Below are 25931 nucleotides of genomic sequence, written 5' to 3' on the forward strand. Positions count from 1 at the left end.
CCCTTTCTCCAGTGCGACCCTGCGCTCGGGAGAGGAGACCCACATGGGAGGGGGATTGAGGGCTGGGTCCACTTGCATTGAAGTCTTCCTCTCTCTTGCAAGAGTGAGGTGCGAGGTGCAGAGACCTGGGTGGGCTTCTCTTGCTCTCGCTGTGTCTTTGTATCGTGATGGGAGGCAGAGCCAGGCGAGTTGTCCCTTGCCAGTTCCTGCTCCCAGGGTTTGATTATGTCTTCTGTGAGGGATGTAGTAAATGTCCGTGCCTGTTGTTACTCTCAGGGGAGTTCGCCATACTGATCAAGGGAAGCTATTGGAGATAGGACGTCAGAAGGTGATGCGAGGCTAATGATTTCAGAGGAAAAGGTGCGTGTAGGTCTTACCCGGGTCAGCGCCAACATTATTTTTGGATTTGGACAGGGGAAAGTAGACACTAGTGGACACTTGGAGTCAACTCTAAATATCAAGGACTCCATGTAGGCCTTGTGGGTTTTATGGAAGCATGTAAGAATATAATTGCTCAGGTAGGGGAAATACATTAATTTCAGACATTTTTGTTTGGGGGTTTAAGTTTTAAGACTGAAATCAAAAGACCCTAGGACTTACTGATTCCCTTTTCTACTTAAGCACTGTTTCAGTAATTTCCCAATGTGTGGAGTAAGCCTAATAACCTGGTCTTCAGTTTGAGAAGTTGGTCCCTCTTGAATCTCTCTTCCTTTTCATTCATTTTTTTTTCCTCCAGCCCATAATGCAACTTAAGAAGCTGCTTACTTTAGTTACATAGTTTTTCCTTCCTGGGAGATAGGAATTCTCTGATTTGCCTCTAGCTTCTTGGTGGGGATGCCTTAGATATCTGTGATGAGAGGATTTCTGTGCTGCCTATTTGACAGGCACTTTTTTTCTTTTTTCTTTTTTTTTTGCTGAGGAAGATTGGCCCTGAGCTAACATCTGTTGCCAATCTTTTTCTTTGTGCTTGAAGAAGATTTGCCCTGTGCTAACATCTGTGCCAGTCTTTCTCTATTTTGTATGTGGGTCGCTGCCACAGCATGGCCGCCAAGGAGTGGTATAAGTCCGAGCCGGGGCACCCAACCTGGACCACCGAAGCCGAGTGGGCAGAACATAACCACTAGGCAATGGGGCCAGCCCTGACAGGCACTTTTGAGGCAAGCACTGTCGTCTAATAGAGCAGGACAGCAGCTGCCGTGTCCAGATAGGTGCCTGCTTGCTGCAGAGTAGCAAGTCTCTTCCCACTTCTCTTGCCTCAGTTTCCTTATTTCTAATAACAGAAGTACTGTTGTGAGTCCAAGAATAATTAACAAACGTTGTAAATGGGCATATGAAAGATGTCAAAGGCAAAGTTTTAATTTATGAAGCCACCTGTGTTTATTTGTGTTGCAGAAGTTTTGTTTTGAATTACCAGTGCAGAATAGAAATACATCAAGCATACAGATGTAATTGTTTTTAAAATGGGAGGAAAAGTTGAGAAATGGTGGCATTTGGCTTAATAAACTTATAGTTCAGATGATGACGAGGCTATGTCAAAGAACTGGCATTGTGAAAGCCAGCCTCAGAACTCTCTCATCTGATCTTGACCTCTCTAAATGGCTGTGAACAGGTTCAGATGTAGATCACTGTGTAACATCCTATATATTTCCTTTTCAGTCGATGACTAGGAAGATTTTTTACCTGTCACACAAACTGGTTTAACAGGTCTGGGGCTAGTGTTTTCTTTCTTTAAAAAAATTTTTTTTGATAGCTAATATCCTAATAGTCTTGGTTGCAGAAAGAAGTAAATTAAAATGAAAGTTGTTGCAGTAATACCTTGGAATTTAGTATTTCTAATTGGAGGAGGCTTTTTATAATTCAGAAAAAAAGGTCATTGTGTCATTATCTAACATGTTCTTCTATGCATCAAGCATAATTTCCAAATCCTTAAAACCATAAGATTATAGAGGTGAATGAACACTAAAGACTTGTTGGCAAAAAAAATTTCTGTAACTATTGAGGTGACTAACATTTTTTTTGTGTGTAAGGAAGGTTAGCACTGAGCTAACATCTGATGCCAATCCTCCTCTTTATTCTGAGGAAGATTGGCCCTAGGCTAACATCCGTGCCCATCTTCCTCTACTTTATATGGGACGCCGCCACAGCATGGCTTGACACACGGTGCATCAATGCGTGCCCGGGATCCGAACCTGCAAACTCCGGGCCGCCAAAGTGGAGCACGTGCCCTTAACCACTACGCCGGCCCCTAGGTGACTAACATTTTTAAAGGAAGTTCTTATTGATCTTCTACTTTAACAGATTATTGCTTAGCTAGTTTTTTGTTTGTTTCATTAATTTTACAATTTAGTGACTATTCACTACTTTACTTGATCTAATGGACTATGTGAAGATGATATTAAATAGATGGGAAATTGTGACAAATAATGTCATAAGGACATGGCACTCACACAAAGAATATGAATCTGACTGATAGGGCATAGGTTCTTATGAGTTGAACCGGTTAATTTTAGTAGGTATGCTCTAATGATACAGTTCTCTTTTATCAATTTGTTATTTATTCAAGCTACTGTAAAGCCATCTAGAGCCAGCCCTGATGGCCCAGTGGTTAAAGTTCGGCACACGCTGCTTCAGTGGCCGGCTTCCATTCCTGTGCCGGGAATCACACCACTTGTCTGTCAGTAGCCATGCTGTGGTGGCAGCTCACATAGAAGAACTAGAAGAGGGGGCCGGCCTGGTGGCATAGAAGTTAAGTTCGTGTGTTCTGCTTCCACGGCCTGGGGTTCACCGCTTCAGATCCTGGGCACGGACGTACTCACGGCCCATCAAGCTGTGCTGAGGCAGCGTCCCACGTAGAAGAGCTACAACTCTACAACTATGATGTATAACTATGTACTGGGGCTTTGGGGAGACAAAAGAAAAAAGAGGAAGATTGGCAACAGATGTTAGTGCAGAGTCAATCTTCCTCAAAAAAAAAAAAGAAGAACTAGAGGGACTTGCAACTAGAATATACAACTATGTACTGGGGCTTTGGGGAGGGGAAAAAAAAAGAGAGGAAAATTGTCAACAGATGTTAGCTCAGGGTGAGTCTTTCCCAGCAAAAAAAAAAAAAAAAAAATCCATTTAGTCTCAGGATATTTTTTGTGTGTGTGTGAGGAGCACTGGCCCTGAGCTAACATCCAATGCCAATCCTCCTCTTTTTTGCTGAGGAGGACCAGCCCTGGGCTAACATCTGTGCCCATCTTCCTCTACTTTATATGGCATGCTGCCACAGCATGGCTTAACAAGCAGTGCGTCGGTGTGCGCCCAGGATCCAAACCGGTGAACCCTGGGCCGCTGCAGTGGAGCGCGTGCACTTAACCGCTTGTACCACCGGGCCGGCCTCTAGTCTCAGGATATTTAAGGAAGCAAGAGAAAAGTGGCTTCAACAACAAGAGACTTTAAGTGCCTTACCCAAAGCTCGGTGGCCCCAATTGATTCGGCCTTCCAATGATGTTACTTGGGACTTAGGCTCATCCTCTCCTTTTAGCATGCTATACTCACTCTCCTTTATATAAGGAACCACAGTAATGTTTACCACCACATGACATCAGGGATTGAAGTTGCATGGCAGTACTAGTTATAAACTGGCCATCCCAGACAGAATAAGCTTGTATAAATCATTTTTGAAAGGATAACACAAAGTTTGAAAATTCTGAATGAATTCATAGAGTTAAGTTTGAAAAGCAGACTCAATTTTAGATAATCTTTTTCAAGAAGTGTAAGGTCTCATTTATGAATCTTTGGCTATCCTGTGATAGAAATAGAGAGTACAGGGGGCCGGCCTGGTGGCGTAGTGGTTAAGTTTGCATGCTCCACTTCGTTCAGCAGCCTGGGGTTCACAGGTTTGGATCCCGGGCATGGACCTATGCACTGCTCATTGAGCCGTGCTGTGGCGGCATCCCACATACAAAATAGAGGAAGATAGGCACGGATGTTTGCTCAGGGCTAGGGCTAATCTTCCTCAGCAAAAAGAGGAAGATTGGCAACGGATGTTAGCTCAGGGCCAATCTTCTTCACCAAAAAAAAAAAAAAAGAAAGAAAGAGAGAGTACACTCACTAATGAAGTTCCTAAAAATTACCCTCTGTTTTGTAGACAGCTTTCAAATCTATCCTTAGTCATGTAAGTTGGCACACAGGTATATGTATGCATTTACACACGTGCTAAGTTGAGGGGATAGTAGGTTGATGGGAGCTTGATTAGTTTTTAAGTCTAATGAGAGTAATTAGTTGATTAGCACCAAAAGGATAGATAGCTGTGTTGTTTGTATTTTGTGGTATTTAGTGGTATTCCTGACTCTCTGACAAGGCAAACTGTTTAATTTCCCTTTGATTCCATCTTATAAAATCCAAGAAACTTTTACTATTGAAATGTACTTCAGGAATTTTCTAGTCTAATTTTCCACTCAATATGAGAATATTTTATCTGATACTCCTGTTGAAAACTTCCAGCTATAGCCAGTTCATCCTCTGACCTAATGCATCATGGGGCAACTAATTTTTGAGAGTTCTTTATTATTTTCAACTTGAAACTGTTTCCCAAAACCACATAAGATGTAACTTCAAGAGGATTAGGAATTTCTCCTTTAACCTGTAAATTTCCCCAGCTCCACGTCTCTGCCAGGTAATGTAAAGTACAATGCCTTAATACATGCTGAGGACTTGGGGGCAAAAAAAAAAATCAAGCAATATTTCTTCAAAGAAGAAATTGTTCTTATCCTTGAGACTCTTTGGAAGGTAACTGACACACCTGAATGATGGCTCTAGCTTTTTCTAAATGCTGTTCTATGAAATAAGATTATGAGGAGGAATTGATTCATAATCCCAGAGCTTTTTGGATTCACAAAATGGCTTTTTACCTGGAGGCCTCTAAATGTTTCTAGGGAATAATATTTGAAATAGACGCTCTTAGTTTTGTAACTCAAATGTTTGTTTGAGTTCCTATGAAACACTCAGCCTACAAAAGCCTAATATTTACACAGCACTGTGAAGTGCTGGGGGTGGTAGATCTAAAACAATTGAAGGAGATAATAACTTTTCCCATCTTCCCTGAGGAGATAACAGCGTCAGTTACACAGTAACGCATATTAATAAATGAATGACATGCCACTTGTCTACTTAAATACTCAGGCAGATAGGAGATAAGGGATCAGAGTGACATGGAATTAATTGGGTAAAGCTTTTTATTAAATGTTGAAAATCTTCAGTTGCTAATACATAAGTAATACATTCATGTAGTTCAAAATTTTAAATGTACGTGTGTACAGTGACATTTTCCGTCCTATCTTGCAGCCACTCAATTCCCCTCACCAGAGGCAAGCAGTGTTATTAATTTCTTATTATAATTTCTTAACAGTAATTATCAGAAATATTAATTTTAAAGTTCTTGATTTCTTAATAATTACCAAAGATTTTATTGATATTCAAACAAATGCTCATATATTCTCTCCCCACTTTTCCAATTTTTTTATACAAATTATATATACTTTAGACACATTTTTCACCTTTGGTTTCTTCACTTAACATTATCGGATGATGGGGCTGGCCCCGTGGCATAGCGGTTAAGTGCGCCCTCTGCTGTTGGCGGCCCGGGTTCGGATCCCCGGCCCGCACTGATGCACACCGCTCATCAGGCCGTGCTGTGGCAGCGTCCCACATAAAGTGGAGGAAGATGGGCACGGATGTTAGCTCAGGGCCAGTCTTCCTCAGCAAAAAGAGGAGGATTGGCATGGATGTTAGCTCAGGGCTGATTTTCCTCACACACAAAAAAACATTATGGGATGAACCTTTTACATTTTTATTTTCATCCAAGTTATACATGCACGTAGTTTAAAAAATCATATTATTCCACCAAGTTTGTTACAACAAAACAGTCACCCTTAGCCCCTTCCCACTTTCATTTATTTGAACTGATACATTTATTATTATACCCTTTTGTCTGTAAATAGCATACTTGTCTTCGTCTTGATTTTTCATTTTTAGGCATTACCTATTGATGTCCTACTGTGGAAGATGAGGTTTTGGCTCTGTTTCCTCTCCTTACCCTCACTTTTCTTTTTTTTTTTAATTTTATTTATTTATTTTTCCCCCAAAGCCCCAGTAGATAGTTGTACGTCACAGTTGCACATCCTTCCAGTCGCTGTATGTGGGACGCGGCCTCAGCTTGGCTGGAGAAGCGGTGTGTGGGCGCGTGCCCGGGATCCGAACCCTGGCTGCCAGCAGCGGAGCGCGCGCACCCAACTGCCAAGCCACGGGGCGGGCCCAACCCTCACTTTTCACCTTTGCCTTTTCCACCCACTCCCCAACCAACTATCTAGTCGAGTTATGGTATTTATATCAATATTCAGTCTTTACATTATTATGAATGTGTAAATCCTATGCGTACAGAATTTAGTTGCATAATATCCCATGATTTCTTTCCTGCACAACTCTTTGCTTAGAGTTAATAATGGTCTTGATTTTTGTTTGTTTAGTTTTCTACGTATTTGTCATTCATTCAGCCTCACTCTTCACCAGTTTTCTAAATCTCTCTGAACAGTGAGATGATCAGCTCTTCTATTAATTTTTATTTTCTCTAAAATCTCTCTCAGACTCTTCTGACTGGCTCCAGCCTCAATTGCTTGCCACCTGTGTCTGGTACACTGCTGCCATCTTCAGCTTACTCTTCACCGTCATCCTGAGGGTTCCCTTTATTTCTCTTCTGCTGTGGAGAAATTATTTCCCACGTTTCCCCATTATTGATTTATTCTCTCATTTTGGTGGAGGATATTCTCCAGTGGCTTCTTGAGAAAGAGTGCATGGGAGGTAAACATTTTTTCCAACTTTTCATTTTGAAAAATTTTGAGCCTACAAAGAACAGTGAAGTAAATACTATGTACCGGGCCGGCCCGTGGCTTAGCGGTTAAGTGCGCGCGCTCCGCTGCTTGCGGCCCGGGTTCGGATCCTGGGCGCACACCGATGCGCCGCTTCTCCGGCCATGCTGAGGCCGCGTCCCACATACAGCAACTAGAAGGATGTGCAACTATGACATACAACTATCTACTGGGGCTTTGGGGGAAAAAATAAATAAATAAAAATTAAAAAAAACGAAATACTATGTACCGTTGACCTAGATTCACCAGTTTTTAACATTTTGCCACGTTTGCTTTCTCTCTCTCATATATGTATATGTATATGTGTGTGTACATATACATATATATTTTTTCTGAATAGTTTCAAAGTAAGTTGCAGACCTCATGACACTTGACCCCTATATATTTCTGCATGTTTCTCCTAAGAACTAGGGACATTCTCCTATTTAACCACTTAGCATTTTAGATGCCCCAAACTTAACATTCATACAATATCTAATATATAGTCCATTTTGAGTTTTATTACTTGTCCCAGTAATGTCCTTTATAACTGCATATGTTTTAATTCATGATCCAGTCAAGAATCATTTATTACACTTAGTTCTCAGATGTATTTAGTTAGTCTCCTTGATGTAGAACAGTTACCCTACCCATTCTTGTCTTTCATGGCATTTATCTTTCATTGACATTTTTAAAGAGTCCAGGTCAGTTGTCTTGTAAAAGTTCCTACAATCTGGATTTGTCTGATTGTTTCATCATTATTAGACTGAAGTTAACCATTTTTGTCAAAAATACTACATACATAGTATCGTATACTTCTAAGTGCATCACATCAGGAGGCAACTGATGTCAGTTTGTCTTAATATTGGTGATGTTTAGTATGAACACTCAGTTAAGATGGTGTCCACCATATTTCTCCATGGTAAAAATACCTATTCCTCTTTATAATTATTATGTAATCTGTGAGGTGATTTGTTTTTTTAGAGTTTTCTTGTGGTAAAATACATATAACATAAAATTTATCATCTTAACTGTTTAAAAATGTAAAGTCCAGTATTAAATACATTCATAATGTGCAACCATCACTACCATTCATCTCCAGAACTTTTTTCATGTTGTAAAACTGAACCTCTATACTCATTACACAATAACTCCCCTTTTTCCCCTCCCCCCAACCCCTGGCAATCACCATTCTACTTTCTATCTCTATGATTTTGACTACTCTAAGTACCTCATGTAAGTGGAATCATACTCTAATTGTCTTTTTGTGACTGACTTATTTCACTTAGCGTAATGTCCTCAAGGTTCATCTATGTTGTAGCATATTGCAGAATTTCCTTCCTTTTTAAAGCTGAATAATGTTCCATTGTACTTTTATACCACATTTTGTTTATCCATTCTTCTGTCAATGCATACTTGGGTTTTTTCCATATTTTAGCTATTGTGAATACGGGTGCTATGAACACGGGTGTACAAATATCTCTTCAAGATCTTGTGTTCAATTTTTGGGGGTATATACCCAGAAGTGGAATTGCTGGATCATATGGTAATTCTATTTTTATTTTTATTTTATTTTTTTGGTGAGAAAGATTAGCCCTGAGCTAACATCTGTTGCCAATCCTCCTCTTTTTGCTGAGGAGGATTGTGGGCTAACATCGGTGCCCATCTTCCTCTACTTTATGTGTGGGACACCTGCCACAGCATGGCTTGATAAGCGATGTGTATGTCCGCGCCCGGGATCGGAACCTGCGAACCCTGGGCCGCCGAAGCGGAGCACGTGAACTTAACCACTACACCACTGGGCCAGCCCCTGTTTTTATTTTTTTGAGGAACCACCATACTGTTAACCACAGCGGCTGTGCCAGTTTACATTCCCACCAACAGTGTCCAAGGGTTCCCATTTCTCCACATCCTCACCAACACTTATTTTCTCTTTTTTTGATAGTAGCCATCTTAATGGCTGTGGGGTGGTATCTCTTTGTAGTTTTGATTTTCATTTCTCTAATGATTAGTGGTTGAGCATATTGATATTGTGCTTATTGGCCATTCATGTATCTTTTTTGGAGAAATGTTTATTCAAGTCCTTTGCCCATTTTTGAATTGGGGTTTTTTTGTTGTTGTCGTTGAGTTTTAGGAGTTCTCTCTCTATTCTGGATATTAATCCCTTATCAAATATATGATTTGCACATATTTTTTCCCATTCTTTGGGTTGCCTTTTTACTCTGTAGAGTATCTTTTGATGTGCAAAATTTTTAAATTTTCATGAGGTCCAATTTGTCTATTTTTTCTTTTGCTACCTGTACTCTTGGTGTCACATCCAAGAAATCTTTGCCAAATCTGATGTTGTGGAGCTTTTGTTCCATGTTTTCTTCCAAGAGTTGTATTGTTTGAGGTCTTACATTTAGGTTCTTGATCCATATCAAGTTAATTTTTGTATATGGTGTTAGGTAAGGGTCCAACTTCATTTGTTTGCGTGTGGAGCTTCAGTTTTCCCAGCACCATTTGTTGAAAAGGCTGTCTTTTCCCCATTAAATGATCTTAGCACCCTTGTCAAATATCATTTGACCATATATGCAAGGGCTTATTTTTGGGCTATTTCATTGGTCTTTATGCCAGTACAACACTGTTTCGATTACTGTAGCTTTGTAGAAGTTTTGAAATCAGGAAGCATGAGTTCTCCAGTTTTGTTCTTCTTTTTCAAGATTGTTTTGGCTATTCAGGATCCCTTGAGATTCCATATAAATTTTAGGATGGGTTTTTTTTTTTTCTTTTTTTGTGGGGAAGGTCAGCCCTGAGCTAACATCCATGCCAATCCTCCTCTTTTTTTTTTTTGCTGAGGAAGACTGGCCCTGAGCTAACATCCGCACCCATCTTCCTCCACTTTATATGGGATGCCACCACAGCATGGCCTGACAAGCGGTGCATCGGTGTGCGCCTGGGATCCGAGCCCGGGTTGCCAGCACTTAACCGCTACGTCACGGGGCCAGCCCCTGGGTTTTTCTATTTCTGCAAAAAACATCATTGGGATTTTTATTTATTTATGTATGTATGTATGTATGTATGTATGTCATAACAGTTTATAACATTGTGAAATTTCAGTTGTACATTATTATTTGTCAGTCACCGTATAAATGTGCCCCTTCACCCCTTGTGCCCACTCCTCATTCCCCTTCCCCTCTGCTAACCACCAAACTGTTCTCTTTGTCCGTGTGTTAGTTTATCTTCCACATATGAATGAAGTCATACAGTGTTTGTCTTTCTCTGTCTGGCTTATTTCGCTTGACATAATACCTTCATGGTCCATCCATCTTGTTGTGAATGGGATGATTTTGTCTTTTTTTATGGCTGAGTAGTATTCCATTGTGTATATATATACCCCATCTTCTTCTTCTTTTTTTTTTTTTTTTGTGAGGAAGATCAGCCCTGAACTAACATCCATGCTAATCCTCCTGTTTTTGCTGAGGAAGACCAGCTCTGAGCTAACATCTATTGCCAATCCTCCTCCTTTTTTTCCCCAAAGCCCCAGTAGATAGTTGTACGTCATAGTTGCACATCCTTCTAGTTGCTATATGTGGGACGCGGCCTCAGCATGGCCAGAGAAGCGGTGCGTCAGTGTGTGCCCGGGATCCGAACCCGGGCCACCAGTAGTGGAGCGCGCGCACTTAACCGCTAAGCCATGGGGCCGGCCCTACCCCATCTTCTTTGTCCAGTCATCAGTTGATGGACACTTGGATTGCTTCCACTTCTTGGCTATAGTGAATAATGCTGCAGTGAACATAGGGGTGCATAAGCCTCTTTGGATTGTTGATGAAATCTTTCTTGTTTTTTATGTAAGTGTTTATAGCTGTAAATTTCCCCCTTAGCTCCACTTTCACTGTATCCCATAAGTTTTGGTATGTTATGTTTTCATTTTCATTTGTCTCTTAAGTATTTTCTAATTTCCCTTGTGACTTCTTCGTTGATCCATTTGTTATTTCAAAGTGTGTTGTTTAATTTCCACAATTTTCCCCAGTTTTCCTTTTGTTATTGATTTCTAACTTCATCCCATTTGGTCAGAGAAGATACTTTGTATGATATCTATCTTTTTTTAATTTATTTTTATTTATTTATTTTTTTTTTTTTAAAGATTTTATTTATTTTATTTTTTCCCCCCAAAGCCCCAGTAGATAGTTGTACGTCATAGCTGCACATCCCTCTAGTTGCTGTATGTGGGACTCGGCCTCAGGATGGACGGAGAAGTGGTGCCTTGATGCGCACCCGGGATCCGAACCCGGGCCACCAGCATTGCAGAGCGCGCACTCCACCACCAAGCCACAGGGCCGGCCCCTGATATCTATCTTTTAAAATCTGTTGAGACTTAATTTGTGGCCTAACATATGGTCTGTCCTGGAAAATATCCTCTGTTCACTGGAGAAGAATGTATGCTCTTTTTGTCGGGTAGAATGTTCTGTATATGTCTGTTAGATCTAGTTGGTCTATTGTGGTGTTTAATTCCTCTCTTTACTTACTTACCTCTCTCTGGTTGTTCTATCCATTATTGTGAGTGGAGTATTGAAGTCTCCAACTATTATTGTATAACTGTCTGTTTCTCCCTTTAAGTCTATCAGTTTTTGCTGTGTATATTTTGATGGTCTGTCATTAGGTGCATAAATGTTTATAATTATTTCTTCTTGCTATATTGAACCTTTTATTAATATATAATCTCCTTCTTTGTCTCTTGTAACTTTTTTCGTTTAAAGTCTATTTTGTCTGATACTACTGTAGCCACCTCACTCGCTTTTTGTTACTTCATTTTGCTATTTGTTTTCTGTATACCTTATAGCTTTTTTGTCATTTCCTGCATTACTGTTTTTTTTGTTGTTTAGTCAATTTTTTTGTAGTGAAATGTTTAAATTCCTTTCTCATTTCCTTTTGTGTATATTCTATAGCTGTTTTCTTTGTGGTTACCGTAGGGATTACATTTAACATCCTAAAATTATAACACCATAATTTGAATTTATATCTGCTTCTCTTCAATAACATACCAAAACTCTGCTCCTTTACAGGTCTGTTCCTACCCTTTTAATTGTTGATGTCACAAAATTTCACCTTTATACATTGTGTCCCCCAAAACATAAACTAATAATTCTTTTAAATGCATTAGTCTCTTAAATTTTGTTGAAAACAATATTTGGATGTTTTAAGACTTAACAGACTTGAGTTACGATAATACTGGATTTTAGACTAATAATTCTTTTCCTTAAATGTATTAATCTCTTAAATCATGTAGAAAACAAAAAATACAGTTACAAATCATTATTACAATAATACTAGTTTTTATAATTATCCATGTGTTTACCTTTATTGAGATCTTTATTTTCTATATGGCTTCAAGTTACTGTCTTGTGTCCTTTCATTTCACCTTGCCAGACTCCCTTGAGCATTTCTTGCAGGGAGGTCTAATAGTAAAGAACTCCATTAGCCTTTGTGTACCTGGGAGTGTCTTAATTTCTCCCTCTCTTTTGAAGGACATTTTTGCCAGATATAGGATTCTTGGTTGACAGTTTTTTTCTTTTAGCACATGGAATATATCAACCCACTGACTTCTAGCCTCCAAAGTTTCTAATGAGAAATCTACTTAAAATCTTATTGAGGATTTATTGTATGTGACAAGTCATTTTTCTTTTGCTGCTTTCAAGATTCTCTCTTTGTCTGTGGCTTTTGAACGTTTGATTATAATGTGTGTCTGTGTGGGTCTCTTTGAGTTCATCTCACTTGGAGTTTGTTGAGCTTCTGGGATGTTTATATTCATGTCTTTTATCAAATTTGGGAAGTTTTCAGCCATTATTTCTTCAAATATTCTGGCTGTTCCTTTCTCTCTTCTCCTTCTGAAACTCTCGTAATGCATATGTTGGTCTGCTTGATGGTGTCCCACAGATAACTTTAGTCTCTGTTCACTTTTCTTCAATCTGTTTTCTTTCTGTTTCTCACACTTGGTAATTTCCGTGTGCTATCTTAAAGTTCGCTGATTCTTTTTTTTTGGCTTGAGCAAGATTCGCCCAGAGCTAAACTCTGTCCCAGTCTTCCTCTGTTTTGTATGTGGGTTGCTGCCACAGCATGGCTGTTGAGTGCTGTAGGTCCACACCCCAGATCTGCACCTGTGAACCTGGGCTGCCAAAGTAGAGCGTGCTGAACTTAACAAGTAGGCCACAGGGCTGGCCCGCTGATTCTTTCTTCTGCTTGCTCAAATCTGCCTTTGAATACCCTAGTGAATTTTTCATTTTAGTAATTATATTTTTCAGCTCCAGAATTTCTTTTTAGGTTTTCTGTTTCTTTATTGATATTTCCATTTTGTTCAGACATTATTTTCTTGACTTCTCCACATATTCCTTTAGTTCTTTGAATATCTTTTAGACAGTTGTTTTAACAGCTTTGTCTGGTATGTCTGCCATCAGGTATTTTTTTGAGACAAGTTTTTGTTGATTTAATTTTTTCCTTTGAATGGCCTATACTTTCCCTTTTTTTCCTATGCATTTTGATTTTTTGTTGAAAACTGGACAATTGAATCTAATAATGTGGTAACTCTGGAAATCAGATTCTCTTCCTTTCCAGAGTTTGATGTTTTTTATTGTCATTGTTGTTTTTTGGACTGTTACTGTGCTGAGAGTCAGCCTGAGGCATAAACTTAAGGTCTTCTCAGGTCTTTTCTGAGTCTTTCCTTGGGCATGCTCAGTCACTTTCTAATTTTTACCTGTATGTGCAGTAGTTCTTGAATGTAATAGTGTTTAATGTCTAGCTCTCAAAAAGGGAAAAAGAGAAAAATGATGGGGAGGTAAAAAGGCTCTGATCCTTTAAGTCCCCTGGTAGTCACTTCAGCCGGAAGGGGAGGGACTCGCAACAATGTGGGGAGGTGCTAAAATAATGGCTGCCTGCCTCTCTGTCTGCACCTCTGAGTGCAGCAATTAGTGATTAGGGCACAGATCCCCAGTATTTGGAGGACAGGTTTTTTTTTTTTTTTTTTTTTTATTGATGTTTTAATGGTTTCTAACATTGTGAAATTTTGGGTTGTACATTTTTGTTTGTCCATCACCATATATATGACTCCCTTCACCCCTTGTGCCGACCCCCACCCTCACTGCCCCTGGTAACCACAGTACAGTTTTCTCTGTCCATGTGTTGGTTTATATTCCACATATGAGTGAGATCATACAGTGTTTGTCTTTCTCTTTCTGGCTTATTTCACTTAACATAATACGCTCTAGGCCCATCCATGTTGTTGCAAATGGGACGATTTTGTCTTTTTTTATGGCTGAGTAGTATTCCATTGTATATATATACCACATTTTCTTAATCCAGTCGTCAGTCGAGGGACACTTAGGTTGTTTCCACTTCTTGGCTATGGTGAATAATGCTGCAATGAACATAGGGGTGCATAAGCCTCTTTGGATTGTTGATTTCAGGTGCATTGGATAGATTCAGGACAGGGTTGTTTTTGCCTGCCCTGGCTCCTGCAAGGTGTAGGCGAGGTGCTCCAGGAATATGTGCACAATTGTCTGCCCTGTGGCTGGGGGTGGAGCGTGGATAGCTGTTACTATACTAAGAGATGAAATTTCCCCTAGAAGTTACCAGCCTCCAATAGATTCCAGAGTTCCAAAATGATTACATCAGACAGATTCTGCCAATGCAATTGTTGTCTAGGTGGGGAGATGGTTTCCTAGTGCTTCCTACTCTGCCATCTTCCCAGAATCCTTTTCTGTTAAATTGATTTTTTTAATACCACAGGAATATCCTGTTTTTGAATGACCTTTTATCCAGTGGTTTAAACATACATTTATGATCCTTGCCTGTATCAGCTTTTCTAAAATGAAATATATTTTCTAATTGCTTCAATCTGGGAGGTAATTATTTTGAGAACTTGCTGTGTGAAAATATCTTTATCCTGTCCTCACAGTTGATCAACAATTGATTGGGCCTAGAAATTTAGATTGGAAATAATTCAGAATTTTGAAGACATTGTTTCATTACCTTCAGGCTTCCATGGTTAGTGCTGATAAATCTGAAGAGGACTCTCATTCTTTTTTTTGCTAAGGAAGATTCACCCTAAGCTAACATCCACTACCAATCTTCCTCTTTTTGTATGTGAGCTGCCATCACAGTGTGGCCACTGACAGATGAGTGGTGTAGGTCCACGCCTGGGGACCAAACCCAGGCCGCCAAAGTGAAGCGCACTGAACCACTAGGCCACTTTGAAATTTCACTGATGTCCCTTGGTGTCTGTCTGTTTTTATTCATTGTAGGAGGCCTTTGGTGGGCCTTCTTAATCTGACAGTCATGCCCTTTAGTCTTGGAACTAAATCATTCAATAAATTGAATTATTGAATTATTGCATTATTGAATTGTTATGTCAGTTATATTTGCCCTCTATTTTGTTCTGTTCTCATGTTTGGGAGCTCCTATTCATATATTGGACCTTTTGAACTGGTTTCTCTAATACTCTTATCTTTTCTCTCCCATTGTTCATCTCTTTGTCTTTTTATTCTGACTTATGAAAGATTTTTCTCAACTTTGTCTTCTAACTCTTGTAATGAGGGTTTTCATTGCTGTGATCATATTTTTAACTTGTAAGAACTCTTTCTTGTTCTTTAAATGTTTCTTTTACAAATATCCCATTGTGTTTCGTGTATGTAATGTCTTCTCTTAGCTCTCTTGGGATAATGATAGTCTTTTAAAATTAAAAAAATTTTTTTTTGAATTTTGAAGTAATTTTAGACTTTCAGAACAGTTACAAAGATAGTGTACAAGGTTCCTGTAGATCTTTTTTTTTAATTTATTTTTTCCCTGAAAGCCCCAGTAGATAGTTGTATGTCATAACTGCACATCCTTCTAGTTGCTGTACGTGGGATGCGGCCTCAGCGTGGCCAGAGAAGCGGTGCGTCGGTGCGTGCCCGGGATCCGAACCTGGGCTGCCAGCAGCGGAGCGTGCGCACTTAACCACTGTGCCACGGAGCCGGCCCCTGTGATAGTTTCTTAATCTTTCCTTTATTTTAATTTTTTTATTTTAATGACCTTGACAGCTTTGAAGAGGACATTTGAAGAATGTCCCTTTATTCAAATTTGTCTGATGTTTTCTCATGATTATACTTGGGTTATGAGTTATTGGGGAAAACACCACAGAAGTGAGGTTGCCACCCCTCCTTCTAATTTTTAATGTTTTCTTGTTCTGCATAATCTCTTTCTTTGAGTTGCATTTTTTCCTACAAGTGTTTTTTTTTTTTATTCTTTCATGTTGGAGGTTTTTCTCAGACATCTAGTAATTCTTAATTGTCTGCTTAAATTTTAGAGGGAGGATTGAAAAGCCTGACTCAAGATTATGAGAATGTGAGTGGGGCTTGTTGAGTATTAATTTCACTGTAGGGAACTCTGATGTTACTGATACCAAGCAAGGGCTCAATCTGCTTGCCGCAAGATAAGAGGCCAAGCAGGCAGTGGTAGAGAAAGAACTTTAATAAGCGATAAGCTAGCATATCGGAAGATGGTGGACTGTCATCCTCAAAAAACCCATCTTAAAGGGAACTGATTTGGAAATGACTTACAGAAGGCAAATGGGGTTGGTGAGGGGGCTTAGGAGTGTCAGCTGATGGATGGCTGCAGAACGTTGGGCGCTTCTCCATGGCAGATCTGCTGAATGCAATATTCCTGAAAAATCTAAGAAAACCTCAGTTACTTTTTTATCTGGGACAGAAGGAACAGTTTGGGCAGAGGACATAAATTTTCTGGTAAAAAGTTATTCTTTCTACCAGTTACAGATTAGTTTGCCTACACGCAGTTCTAAGGGTTTTTCCAAAGCACACTGTGAGCATAAGGCGGGGAGGGGAGCATGTGGTCTCGGCACTGAAGTTCTAAGAGTCCTTTGCACAGGGGTGACTATCTTTCACACTTCTTATGACGTGAGAAGCTTACAATTTGTTGTTTTAGCTTCTCAGTGCTCCTGCATGATGCTTAGTCAGGCGGAGGGCTGTCAGCAAGTTACTGTCTTATCAGCAGTCCTCCTGCTGTTCTGCAAGGCAAGGTCAGAAACTTTGGTTTCCCACATTAACCTTGTGGGTACAGGCACAGTTTCATCCTAATCCAGGGAAACTTTAACTCATTCATCCTCTATTTCAATCCCCACTCTCTTATGATCGTTCCTCAATCTTGAGGAATGGGGGCGAAGACTGCTTTAGTTGCTTCCTGCTGTAAAAGGGTGAAGACCAGTGTCAGAGGAATGAAACTGTTCTACCTTTATTTTAAAATATTTTGGTTACCAGGTGGGGACAGTGAGATATGCTTTGCATGACTAGTGTTTCAGGACTCGAATCAATGGCTTTGGAACAACATTTAAGTCTACATTTTATAATTACATAGATTACCATGCATATTAACAAAATAGATAGCCCAAATTTTAGTGTTTTCCTCCATAATGGACCTTGGTCCTTGTGGATTCCAGGAGAAGAGACTTGTAAACCAGTCAAAGTTAGGGCCTGGAATCTCAAGTGAAATCTGATGTAGCCAAGTAGTCTTCTGTCTAATAGTCCAACACGAAAGGTAAGAACCTGAGAGTCATTTATTACTTATCTTTAGAGGATCATCTTCTGAACAGCATCTTGTGGCCTATCAGGTGTTCATTTGTCCATTCAGAAAAGTTAGTGTCTAGAGAATGAGCTAGCCAAGGTTTGGGTGATACAGGTTGTGATGTACTTCTGTGGCATGGTTCCCATTCCCTGTGGTGTTTCTCATATGGTTCCATCTTGTGTTTCTAGGATTTTAATAGGACCCAGTCTCCAGAACAAAGATGGTGCAGAGGAACATCTGACAGTGTCTAGTTCCTTAGTTTAAGTTCCCTCCATGTCTTTTGGATCATCTTTAGAACATCGGAAGGGAATCCCAAAGTTAGGCTTATATTGTGTAAGCCAGTAACCAGGTATTTGATGAGAAGCTTTTCTAGAGAAACAAAACAAAAACAAGGTTAATGGTTGGAACAAATTATAAACTAATTCTTGAGCCCAGGAGATGGCCAGTCAAGAAGATGTCTAGATGTCAGAGTCAAAGCATCTTTTGCAGTTCAAAATGTCTCTGATGACATCATCAGGTGTTCAGGTAAACCTTTTGAGTGGCTTACACAGCAACAGGCATGAAAATTCTTCAAACATTCGCTATCATGGTGCTTTCTCTTAAGTTGACATCAAGTTGTACACCACATACAGCAACTAGAAGGATGTGCAGCTGTGACATACAACTATCTACTGGGGCTTTGGGGGAAAAAATTTAAAAAAAAAAAAAAGACTCATTGGTTTGTAAAATAAGTCTAGTTTCAAGAAAGTTGGCCCAATTATTTACATAAGTACAGCAAGAATAACTATTGATCCTATAAGCTCTTTTTAAATATACTTTGCTGGAACTTTTTATAAAGAATCTCAGATTGAACTTTAAAGGCCTCTTGAGGCCAGGAAAGCCAAGCCAAGGACTTGTCATCAGACTCCGCCTTCAATACCTACAGATTTGCATGAACTCTTCTCTTCTCTTGAGGTTTCCCCAGATATACTGAGGTTCCTTGTACCTGCCAGGGAAGTTTGACCTTCTTTACTTACTTTTCAAACAATATGTTCTCTCTTTCTAGAAAGAGGAAGATATTAAACTAATTAAACTTATTTGGTATGTTAAATTACATGGAAAACATTGTCAAAAAAAGTGATAATAAACCTTCTTAGGTTATATTGTGTGGGTAACTGTTAATATTATTAATATAAGTGCTTTTAAAAAAATTATATAACATTCCTAAAATTCTGATCTGTCCTGGTTATCAGTCATAATTCTGGCTATTATCTCAAAGTGTTATATGTCTCAGTCTTTGTCAGTTGCCATTTCTGAATGTTTTATTATTTGCAGATGTTTTATTATTCATTTATTATTACCTCAAAAGTAAGGTTGCTGGGAACCCTGTAAGCAAGGTACCAGGCCAATATTTCCAAATGGTTTTATTTCATAAAGTCAACCTTTGTTCCTCAAAAGCTGTATGGTCGTATCTGAGTCTGTGCATGTTTTTCTCAAATATGACATTCTAGTCAAAGCCTTCGTAATATAACCAGTGTTTCCAATTGTGTCCTGTTATAAGGAGAACAGATTCTTATTGAACTTATGTAGACAACTATATTGCTTTGAATATAAGAATACTCACTCATCAAGAGTTTTCAAATTCTGGAGGGATCAGATAGGGAGGAAAAGATAAATGCCTCAGTTCTGCTTACAAATTGCTATAAGTCATAGTTCCTTAAGAGAAAAGAGGAAAAAAGTTTCCTTAAATCTGAGAAAACAAAACATTTTAAAAAATAAGCAATATTTTAAACTAAAAGTCATAAAAATTATAATCATCCTCATCAATTTATTCAATCCGATGTTATCAGTTTTTGATCTTCTGTTAGCAGTTTTGGGAGGCCATCAGTTTCTCTGTTACAGTTCTGTAATTTCTTATCTAGCTGGGTTTCATAATCTAAAAGTTTATCAGAAACCTGTATTTTAGAGCAAGTGTCAGAGTCCTTTCCATGAATCTCTCTGAAGATGAAACACATCTGCAAAAACATCAGAGTAAAATAACAACTGTCTGCAAATAATAAAACATTCAGAAATGGCAACTGACAAAGACTGAGACATATAACACTTTGAGATAATAGCCAGAATTATGATTGATAACCAGGACAGATCAGAATTTTAGGAATGTTATATAATTTTTTTAAAAGCACTTATATTAATAATATTAACAGTTACCCATACAATATAACCTAAGAAGGTTTATTATCACTTTTTTTGACAATGTTTTCCATGTAATTTAACATACCAAATAAGTTTAATTAGTTTAATATCTTCTTCTTTCTAGAAAGAGAGAACATATTGTTTGAAAAGTCCCAGGGCAAATTGGGAATTCTTAAACTTTCGTTTTTTCTTTAGGTCAAAAGAAAGACTTTAATTTGGGGGGAAATTTGTAAACAGTGCTTAGTTAGCCATTCAGTCAAGGTGACAACAGAAATAATCAAAGGCAAACAGAGTGTTAACACAGTCAATAAACCTTAATAGAGAAGTCTCAGTCCTGTTGAATATAGGAAATTATCTTAACAAAATATAGATTTTCTGTCTTTTAGGTAAACTTACTCAAAGGTAAAGAAAAATCTTTTATAACCTTTTTATCCAGAGCATTATCCAGAGCAGACCAAAAGTTCAAGAAAATTACCCTTTTAAGAGAGAGAAAGCCAAATTCTAATTTTGCACCAGCTTACTTTTGATATTGAAACTCATTTATTTAATTGTACTCATTTTAATCTCAGCCAACTTGACTATGCACAGAACTCCTCAGGGTTTTACTTCCACAAACCTTCTGTCACTTGATTTTACATTCAGAACTTGTCCCATATCTTCTTGCCTTCATTCTTTCCTAGTACTTTAGGACAAATTTGTCTTTTTTTTTAACAAAACAAATAAAAATACCCCTATTGTTTATACCTTCCTTACTGAAAACATACACTTTACCCTTTTTTATATACAGAATATAGAAACATGTACTGTTTCATAGAAAATTCTTCAGCATGGCACAGAACATGTTTATCAGTGAACCTAAGTGTCCTTCACTTTCTCTGAGATAAGAAATCAAAGGTAGGGACTGGCCTGCTGGCATAGTGGTTTGTGTGCTCCACTTCGGTGGCCCAGGGTTCGCAGGTTCAGATCCTGGGTGTGGACCTATGCACCGCTTATCAAGCCATGCTGTGTCAGGCATCCCACATATAAAGTAGAGGAAGATGAGCATGGATATTAGCCCAGGGCCAATCTTCCTCAGCAAAAAAGAGGAGGATTGGCAACAGATGTTAGCTCAGGGCTAATCTTCCTCACTAAAAAAAAAAAAAAAAAAGAAAGAAACCAAAGGCAGACAAATCTATGCCCAGTAATCAATTTTTTATATTTTATCTTATGTGGAAATGACCTCGATATGCAATAAATTTCATCATTTAATTTAACTTAGCAAAAGTCTAAAGTTTTTAGTTACCAAAAGATTTCGGAAGTAAATAGACCATAAAACATAATCATTGTACCCAAAAACTCTTACCCATTTTCATTTATCTAAATCATTTGTTCCCAACAATTATATTTATTTATTTATTTATTTATTTTATAATTTTATTTATTTATTTATTTTTTCCCCCAAAGCCCCAGTAGATAGTTGTATGTCATAGCTGCACATCCTTCTAGTTGCTGTATGTGGGACGCGGCCTCAGCATGGCCGCAGAAGAGGTGCCTCGGTGCGCGCCCGGGATCCGAACCCGGGCCACCAGAAGCGGAGCGCGCGCACTTAACCGCGAAGCCACGGGGCCGGCCCCCAACAATTATATTTAGATTGCCTATAAAACCCTCATGAGACAGCAGACAAAATCAGCTATTATTCTAAGTTATTATTTTTACTGACAAATTTTGTAACAGAGATGACATATTTGTATCATATCCAATGTTGATAACTCTGACAACATGTTTATTTTAACCAAACCAACAAACTTAAACAAGCTTTCATTTACCAAAGATCATTTTATATCAGGTTAACTTGAAAGACACCTGGGCTAGCTTTTATTACATTTAGAAATAATTTAGATAAGCACTTACTTCAAGCCGATTAAATAGAGATCCTTTATAAATTATATCATCTGAAGGCAGATAAAAATATATAGAGATAGACAGACACAAACAGAGATCTTCAAAATTTTAGGTAGTTCTCAGGTACAAAACTCAAAAGAACAGCTGAATCCAAATTGCTCCTTGGCAGGTGAACCTGCTCAGATGGGTAAAGATTTTTTACTAAAAATTCTTTTCTTTTTGTCTTCTAGAAGTTTCTGCATATTAATCAAAGACTGCATTCCATTGTGAGAGGTTTTGAATCCTCTCTTTTAAGGGTGTCCCCTTAAGGTTACCTCGTCTGAAACAGAGGTTCCCCGTAATGCCATTTTATTTATTTATTTATTTATTTTTTATAATTTTATTTATTTATTTTTTCCCCCAAAGCCCCAGTAGATAGTTGTATGTCATAGCTGCACATCCTTCCATTTGCTGTATGTGGGACGCGGCCCCAACATGGCTGGAGAAGCAGCGCGTCGGTGCGCGCCCGGCATCCAAACCCGGGCCGCCAGCAGCAGAGCGCGCGCACTTAACCGCCAAGCCATGGGACCGGCCCAGTAATGCCATTTTAAAGTGAGATCTCCTTCAGCATGTTTAACATTGCCTGAAGGGTGGATTCATATGCCCTTACAATATCAGGCAGGGGAAGCTTCCCCAGTAAGACACATGTGTATCCCCATAACATAATCTATAATACAACCAGGCAAAAGAGATGCAGTCATTTCACATAAGGCCCATTTAAATATACCAGTTTTTTCAAAGTTTTATCTTAGATTTATCAATTCTTATACCTCTAATCATAACTCCCATTAGGATTACATTAACAGGTTTCAGTGTTATAATATTGTGTAGGGAAAGCATTCCCAGCTACATATAACATCCATTTCCAAAAAACATTCAGGCAAAGTTGACATGCCCCTTCCTATAATGTTAGTTTAAACACTTGAGTCTTTATAATCTTATTAACCTTAGTAGTCCAACTGTTGCCCAAAGAATTGCTGGTCAGGTTTCTCATTGTGATTTCTGCTTTCTGTCTTTTCAAAAATTTTTCAAACTAGGGTGAATATAATGGGCCTGCTTGAGGTCCTTTAATGTTGGAGGGGCCATAGGGTGTTCTGAGATGAGTCCTGTGACTCTTCCCTTTCTGATTACTCTGTTTTTCCCTCTTTAAATATTTGTGTTATTTACCCCATTGTCTTATTTACCTTATTATTTTTAAACTCCTTTAAAAATTTCTACTTTGTTGAGAGGAGTCCCCTTATTTCTCTGTCAGCTTCCCTTCACTCCTCTGTTAACTCAGTGCCTTCATTAGCATCTGTAAGACCATGAAAGGAAACTGAAACCCAGTTTGATTAAGTTCTTAAGACTAGTCATTGTATTTTTTTCCCATAGGTACCGATAAAACAGTTGTTTATGATGAAAGCTCTCTGAAACCTTTTCAACTTCAGGATCCACTGTTTAGCCATTTTTTTTTCTCTGGAGTCCAAAGAATATTGTGGCCATGTGGTGTTACAAAAGAAAATCATCACTTTTTAGACATCAGCTTATAACTATAGTCAGACCATCTACTCAGAATTAGCCCCAATGGGCTCCACTTGGGGACACATGGCACATTCCCCATTCCAATACACAGAGATGGACAGGCACACCAATCCAGACACAGAAAAACCAGACATCAGTGAACCAGTTCCCAGATTCCAGGTAAAAATCCTACAACTATTCCCACTCCAAATGTGTGCCCAGATGGCCCCTCCATGAACAGAAAGGACCCCAGATGGCCCCTCCTTGAATAGAAGGGACCCCAGATGGCCCTGCCACGAATGGAAGGACCCCAGATGGAGGGGAAGGGAGTTCATGGGCATCCCTGAGGTGACTTACCCTACTCCAGATTGAGCCCATGGACTGACTAGATAGTTGTTTCTCTTTTCCACCACAGACAGCATTTAGAGGCAGCCAGCCTCAATACAGGAAATCAAAAGGGACAAATCCCTGAGACAAAAGGGCCTTGGCAGCTGCTAGAGACTTACCCAAGAGATTGTCCATCCAAGGTCGGCTAGCCACGGGCAGATCTTAAGCGTCCCATCTGGGTTGCCAATTTGATACCGAGCAAGGCCTTGATCTGCTTGCCACAAGATAAAAGGCCAAGCAGGTGGTGGTAGAGAAAGAACTTTAATAAGCAATAAGCTAGCATATCCAAAGATGGAGGACTATTGTTCTCAAAAAATCCATCTTAAAGGGAACTCATTTGGAAATGACTTATATAAGGCAAATGGGTTTGGAGAGGGGGCTCAGAAATGCCTGATGATGGATGACTGCAGAACATTGGGCGCTTCTCCATGGCAGATCTGCTGAATGCAATATTCCTGAAGAATGTAAGAAAACCTCAGTCACTTTTTTATCTGGGACAGAAGGAACAGTTTGGGCAGAGGACATAAATTTTCTGCTCACAAGTTATTCTTTCTACCAGTTACAGATTAGTTTGCCTACATGCAGTTCTAAGCGTTTTTCCAAAGCACACTGTGAGCATAAGACAGAGAGGGGAGCATGTGGCCTTGGTGGCTGAAGTTCTAAGAGTCCTTTTCGCAGGGATGACGGCTTTCATATTTCTTATGACATGTAAAGCTTAGAATCAGTCGCTTTAGCTTCTCTGCTCCTGCGTGGTGCTTAGTCAGGCAGAGGGCTGTCAGCAAGTTACTGTCTGTATCAGCGGTCCTCCTGCTGTTCTACAAGGCAAGCTCAGAAACTTTGGTTCGTTTGTTTCTCACGTTAACCTTGTGGGTACCAGGCACAGTTTCATCCTAATCCAGGGAAACTTGAACTCCTTCATCCTCGGTTTCATTACTACTTGAGGTTTTTTTCTTTTGGTCTGGTTAGATTCTGCGAAGAAGAAGCCTTCAGTTTCTCTCCTGGAGGGTGAAAATTGGGGAAAGCAGGCTGGGAGGTCCTACTCAATATGTTTCTCAATCTCTCCATTTTCAATATGGTATGCTCCCTTTACTGTTGCTGGTGTCCCTCAGTCTAGAAACCCTCTGTTTAAACCTCTCTAGAGAGTATATTCAGTCTTTTATCAGTGTGGTAGAGCAGCAGGCACCAGGCTTAGTAGCTGGGAAGAAAATCTAAGGACCTGAAGCTTCTGAAACGAAATTTCAACCAATCTTCTTTATTTTTGCTCATCACTCCAACTTCCTGAACATTTTGGAGATTCTATAATATAAATTGTAATGATTCTCAGTTTACCACAGGTGGCTTACAATTCAGTTTACTGGGTTTGCATAGTCATTTATCACTCTTTCATTTGCTTTCCAAGAAAATTATCTTGCTGTTGTCTCCCCTGACTTTTTTGGGGGGGAGTCTTTTTGTGGATTATGCCTCAGAAAATTTTTCCTTTACTTTTGTTTTAGTGGAATTTCAGGCAGGAGCAAAAGAGGATATGTGTTCACCCCCTATCTTTTTTTTTTTTTTTTTTGTGAGAAAGATCAGCCCTGAGCTAACATCCATGCTAATACTCCTCTTTTTGCTGAGGAAGACCGGCTCTGAGCTAACATCTATTGCCAATCCTCCTCCTTTTTTCCCCAAAGCCCCAGTAGGTAGTTGTATGTCATAGTTGCACATCCTTCTAGTTGCTGTATGTGGGACACGGCCTCAGCATGGCCGGAGAGGCGGTGCGTCGGCGTGCACCCAGGATCTGAACCCCGGGTCGCCAGTAGCCGAGCGCGCGCACTTAACTGCTAAGCCATGGGGCCGGCCCTCACCCACTATCCTTATCCAAAGTTTGACAAGACTTCTTTAAAGATGTGTAAGCTTTCCTTTGAAAAATATTCTATATCCCTAGACTGAGAAATGAATAGGGCAGATAATTATACCATGTTATCTTCTCTGACTATTATACCCTAAAGAAATACACTCCTGTTTTACAAAATAAGTCTCCAGTTGGCTCTTGAAGGAAATGACTTCAAACTCTTGCAGCCATTCAGATCTAGTATTTCTCATAAGTCTTCATATTCTACCATCTGGGTCTTTATTCAGTGGCTGCTTCTACATGGAATGCTCCTTCCTCTCCCTCCTTGATCATCTTCCTGATTCTTCATTGCCAATGTCTTCCCACTCTAGGAAGTCTTCCTAGATCCCTGTCCTCACCTTTACCACCTCCAAGTTTGGATAAAATACCCTTTTCTTGTGTTTCACACCTAGCAATTATTATACTACTGTAATTGTCTGTTTATTTAGGTGTCTGTAGCAACTTAGCGAGGGACCAAATCTTATTTATCTTGAAATATACATCATCCATCTCACTATTTGGAAAGAAAGTGCTTGCTATTTTAAAATTTAAAACTTGCATTAAAATAAAATGCAACTTGAAAAAAACTCTATAACTCTTTT

At 39.2% G+C, this 25931-nt stretch overlaps 1 protein-coding gene across 9 annotated transcripts in view; it reads left to right on the forward strand.

Moving 5' to 3' along the window:
• The window catches only part of ACACA (acetyl-CoA carboxylase alpha), a 281626-nt gene that overhangs the window by 34802 nt on the left and 220893 nt on the right, over positions 1–25931 (forward strand). The window contains exon 1 of one of the 9 annotated variants that reach the window (XM_087440850.1): positions 301–360. The exons of the other annotated variants lie outside the window; for them this stretch is intronic. The gene's annotated coding sequence lies outside the window, so the exon portion shown is untranslated. Of the gene's footprint in view, positions 1–300; positions 361–25931 lie in introns of those variants that run through there. 9 annotated transcript variants of the gene reach the window in all.

The sequence above is a fragment of the Ceratotherium simum genome, chromosome 16 (assembly GCF_057802395.1).
Source record: "Ceratotherium simum simum isolate JZ-2026a chromosome 16, ASM5780239v1, whole genome shotgun sequence".
NCBI lineage: Eukaryota > Metazoa > Chordata > Mammalia > Perissodactyla > Rhinocerotidae > Ceratotherium > Ceratotherium simum.